This window comes from Staurois parvus, unplaced genomic scaffold (genome assembly GCF_062004578.1).
Source record: "Staurois parvus isolate SC_StPar_1 unplaced genomic scaffold, SC_StPar_1.0 ptg003862l, whole genome shotgun sequence".
NCBI classification, from domain to species: domain Eukaryota; kingdom Metazoa; phylum Chordata; class Amphibia; order Anura; family Ranidae; genus Staurois; species Staurois parvus.
This window is the reverse complement of record NW_028321657.1, coordinates 25,812-31,120: the sequence shown is the minus strand read 5'-3', so window position 1 is coordinate 31,120 and position 5,309 is coordinate 25,812. Positions and strand designations below refer to the sequence as shown.

At 52.5% G+C, this 5,309-nt stretch overlaps 1 pseudogene; it reads left to right on the top strand.

Annotated features, from left to right (window-relative positions):
• Nucleotides 1-1,441: 1,441 nt before the first annotated feature.
• On the top strand, nt 1,442-3,367 carry LOC149427334 (NALCN channel auxiliary factor 2 pseudogene; annotated as a pseudogene).
• Nucleotides 3,368-5,309: the final 1,942 nt, after the last annotated feature.

The window sequence follows — 5,309 nt, the reverse complement described above, 5'->3', positions numbered from 1 at the left end:
ACCTTGCAGCTGTGGATCCCTGGGATGCTGCTGGGGGGTCTCAGGAAGGTTTCCTCCCCTATTGAGTCTTATGGAGGTGTATGTCCCCCAGCAGAAGCATGCTGCACATGTACAGCTATTCATTTATGCTGAGATTGATGCAAACCTTGCAGCTGTGGATCCCTGGGATGCTGCTGGGGGGTCTCAGGAAGGTTTCCTCCCCCCCATAGGGTCCTATGGAGGTGGATGGCAGATCTTGCAATAGATGAGAAGTCTGATCAGCTGAAGGAGCCTGTAGCTGTCCCCCAGCAGACGCATGCTACACATGTACAGCCTGGTTTTTAATGCATTATGCTGAGATTGATCCAAACTGCGGATCCCTGAGATTCTGCTGGGGGGTCTCAGGAAGGTTTCTCTCCCTATAGGGTCCTATAGAGATGTATGGCAGATCTTGTGTCTCATCAGCTGAAGGAGACTGTATCTGTCCCCCAGCAGACGCATGCTGAGATTGATGTAACCCTTGCAGCTGTGGATCCCTGGGATGCTGCTGGGGGGTCTCAGGAAGGTTTCCTCCCCCCTCAGGGTCCTATGGAGGTGGATGTCCCCCAGCAGACACATACTACACATGTACATCCTGGTTTTTAATGCATTTCTGCTGAGATTGATGCAAACCTTGCAGCTGTGGATCCCTGGGATGCTGCTGGGGGGTCTCAGGAAGGTTTCCTCCCCCCATAGGGTCCTGTAGAGGTGGATGGCCGGTCTTGCAGCAGATGATTGTAGAAGCTGACTCATGAAATGGGGAGTTTGGGGAGAGGAGCTGAGCCAGCTGAATGGAGGAGATGAATGAAAGGATCCAGCTACATAGTGAATGAAAGGCGGAGGGGGGGGAGGGGGGGGGAGGGGACTCCTTTTAATAATCATATAAAGGGAGAAACAGTTGCATAAGGCAAGAAAGGGAAGGGGGGGTAGGGGGGTGGGGGGAAGGCTGAGCGCGCTCCCGTGGCTCCCGGGGCCGCGCGTTTTGCTCGTGCCGGCGCCCCCCCTCCGATCAATTTCTCAAGGTGTTCTCTCCTCGGCTGAAGATGGCGACAGATTAAATATTGGGAGGAAAAAAAAAAAGAGGAGGGGGGGAGGAAAGAGCTCGGCTCAGGAGCACCCGGGGAGGAAGAGGAGGCATGGGAATGGTGAGCCTCAGGATGGCCCTGGAGCAGAAGAACAATGCCCACCAGAAGAGGAAGAGAAAACAATAGGAGGGCCCCTTCCACACTGCGCAGCCCGGTGCCCGGCGATGGTCACAGAGGGATGCCCGCACCTGGCTCTGCTGTAGCTTCATAGGGGGGAGGGTGGGGGGACGTGCATGGCTTGCCCCCTGAGGACTTCTCCTTGATGGACTTTGCCCCGGGGGGGGGACTCTTTCTATAGGGAGGGGGGTCCTTTTTTTTTATTTTCTTGGTTCTCCCAATGTTGCCTGCGATGGCCGACTATTGAGTAACCCGGGCAGGGGCGGGTAGGGGAGGGGAGCTCCCATCCCTCCGTCCTTTATCCGTCCATCTCTCCACCATCCCCGGTCCTCCTCTCCATCATCCCTGGTCCTCCTTTCCCATCATCCCTGGTCCTCCTCTCCCATCATCCCTGGTCCATCTCTTCATCATACCTGGTCCTCCTCTCCATCATCCCTGGTCCATCTCTTCATCATCCCTGGTCCATCTCTTCATCATCCCTGGTCCATCTCTTCATCCTTTATTGGTCCTCCTCTGCAGCTTCCATCCATCTCCCCAGCATCTCCCCATCCTTGATCCTTCCATCTCTCCATCCTTTCTAGGTCCCTTCATCCCTCAACCATCCATCTGGTGCTAAACCACCATCCTATACTGGTCCAACTCTCCAGCATCCATCCATCCCTCAGCCAGCTATCTCTTGCTGGTCCACCATCCTTTATTGGTCCTTCTCTCCAGCATCTGTCCATCTCTCTATCATTTCCCCATCCTTGATCCCTCCACCTTTCCATCCTTTATTGGTCCATCTCTCCAGCATTCCTCCATCCCTCAACTAGCCATCTCTTGCTGGTCCATCTCTCCAGCATCCTTCCCTCAACCAGCCATCTCTTGCTGGTCCATCTCTCCAGCATCCTTCCCTCAATCAGCCATCTCTTGCTGGTCCATCTCTCCAGCATCCTTCCCTCAACCAGCCATCTCTTGCTGGACCATCATCCTTTATTGGTTCATCTCTCCAGCCTCCATCCATCTCTTGCTGTTCCATCTCTCCAGCCTCCATCCATCTCTTGCTGGTCCGTCTCTCCAGCATTCGTCCCTCAGCCAGCCATCTCTTGCTGGCCCACCATCCTGCATTGGCCCATCTCTCCAACATCCTTCTCTTGCTGGTCCACCGGCCTCCATTGACCCACCATCCCTCCATCCCTAGTCTCCTTCCTTTATCAGTCCATCTCCTTGTCCACCCATCCCCCCTCCCCCCCCAGGCTTCCTGATGATGCCCCTCTCTGCAGGCCCCCTCACTAGAGGCAGGTGACATTGCTGGTGCAGGGAACCCACCACCGCCAACCTAGGAGAGAGGAGGGGGGTGGGCAGAGACTGACAGCACCCGAATTCTCCCACCCCCCTGAAATATGATCAGGGGGGCTTGGATGCATCCAAGGGAAGATGAGGCCGTCTTAAAGATCTGCTGGGAACCCCGACACATCGACAAACCGTGTGCCGACTCCGAGAGGGCTCAGAGATGGCGATTGTCCCTTGCCTCTCTGCTCTTCTTCACCGTCCTGCTGTCTAACCACCTCTGGCTGGTCTCCGCGGGGGCCAGGGCGAGGGGCAACTTCTCCTACAGCCACCAGGGCAACTCCAGCTGGCTCTCCACGCAAGGCTTCCCCGGGGGTGCCAGGGGGTGCTGGGACAACTTCCTAAGCAATTCGACCAAATCTGCTGCTCAATCTCCACATTGCACTGGTGCCAGGTCCTCTCACCTGGACACTGCCTGCACCAAATTGCAAAGACATCGGGGCTCTGGTGGCCCTTCCCCCCCCAGGTCCCACTCCCCTTCCACCACTTCCTACAACCAAAAGAGGAACTTTTTGAAGGCTTATTTTAACAATTTCACTCTGTCCTTTTGTGATACTTACACCATCCTGGACCTGCTGCTGGGGATGTCCAACCCGGACAGCTTGAACTGCAGTCTGGAGAACCTGATGGAGGACTTCGTGGGGACTGCTGCAGCCTCGTCCTCCTTCACCGACGATGAGGTGTGCAGCAACTGCATCCAAGCCTACCAGAGACTGGACCAACATGCTCAGGAAAAATACGAGGAGTTTGATTTTGTGTTGGAGAAGTACCTGCAATCTGGGGAATACTCTGTCAGGTCCTGTGTGGGAGAATGCAAGGTAAGGGGGAGACCTGGGATGGACAACTGTGGAAGGCCAAGCATTGGTAGGAGTTGCTGCAGGTCCCAGAGGACATATGAACAGGATGAGTGGATGGAAAGTTTGCTAAGCTCTTTATGATTGCTTCAAAAATATTTAGTGTTGGGGCAGACATGGCGTCAACTGGGGCCTTTTGGGATTTAGTGGCCTCGGGATGTCTGATTGGACCCCTTCATAGGTCCAGGTGGGCAGGTGAAGGGCAGAAGTTATCATTTCCTAACTGTTCTGGTTTACATGGTGTCAGTCAGTGATGACCTTCTTCACTTCAGTGTCTTCCTTCATTTCTTCTTGACACCATTTTCACTTCTTGCCCAAAGGGTACTAAGACTTGGAGGTGGCTTCCTCCATTTTTTTTACACCATTTGGGCTGGAAGTGAAGGGGAAGTCCATCAATAGACCACAGTTGCATATTATGGACTGCAAGAGACTTCAAAGCACCTAATTATCTATTCTGTACACAGTAAAATGTTTGTTCTTAGGCATTCATTGAAGTAGAGGGGGGGCAAAATTTGTTCTCGTATTTAACTGATGTGGGGCCAGAAGCACGATGGGGGCCCAGAGGATTTATGAATAGGATGAGTGGATGGAAAGTTTGGAAAGCTCTTTAAGACTGCTTGGGGAATATTCAGTTTTCTGTTTTGGGGCAGACATGGCGTCGACAGGGGTCTTTCGAGATTTAGTCGCCGCAAGATGTCTGGTGGGACCCATTCATAGGTCCAGGTGGGCAGGTATGGGTCCTGAAGTTATCATGTCCTACCTGCTCTCCACAGAGCCAGTCAATGGTGACCATCTTCACTTCGTGGCTTCCATCATTTCTTCTTGACGCCATTGTCACTTCCTGCCCAAAGGGTACTAAGACTTGGAGGTGGCTTGCTCCATTTTTTTTCTTGACACCATTTGGGCTTCAAGTGAAGGGGGGGACCACTGTTGGACCCCAGTTGCATGTTATGGAAGTTATCATGTCCTACCTGTTTTTCCACGGTGCCAGTCAATGGTGACCATCTTCACTTTGTGGCTTCCATCATTTCTTCTTGACGCCATTGTCACTTCCTGCCCAAAGGGTACTAAGACTTGGAGGTGGCTTGCTCCATTTTTTTTCTTGACACCATTTGGGCTTCAAGTGAACGGGGGGCCCTGTTGGACCCCAGTTGCATATTATGGACTCAGAAACGTCATGGCACCTTCACCTGTAATGATCTATTCTATACACAGTAAAATACTTGTTTGTTCTTAGGCATTCATTGATGTTGAGGGGGGGGGCAAAATCTGTTCTCACGTATACAGTAACTGCTGTGGGGCCAGAAGCCCAGTGGGGGCCCAGGGAATTTACGAATATTATGAGTGGATGGAAAGTTTGGAAAACTCTTTAAGACTTCTTGGGAAATATTTTGTATTAGGGGCAGACATGGCGTAAACAGGGGCCTTTTCGAGATTTAGTCGCCGCAAGATGTCTGATGGGACCCCTTCATAGGTCCAGGTGGGCAGGTATGGGTCCTGAAGTTATCATGCCCTACCTGCTCTCCACATAGCCAGTCAATGGTGACCATCTTCACTTCGTGGCTTCCATAATTTCTTCTTGACCCCATTGTCACTTCCTGCCCAAAGGGTACTAAGACTTGGAGGTGGCTTGCTCCATTTTTTTTTCTTGACACCATTTGGGCTTCAAGTGAAGGGGGGGACCACTGTTGGACGCCAGTTGCATGTTATGGAAGTTATCATGTCCTACCTGCTCTCCACGGTGCCAGTCAATGGTGACCATCTACTCTTCGAGACTTCCTTCATTTCTTCTTGACACCGTTGTCACTTCCTGCCCAAAGGGTACTAAGACTTGGAGGTGGCTTGCTCCATTTTTTTTTCTTGACACCATTTGGGCTTCAAGTGAAGGGGGGGACCACTGTTGGAC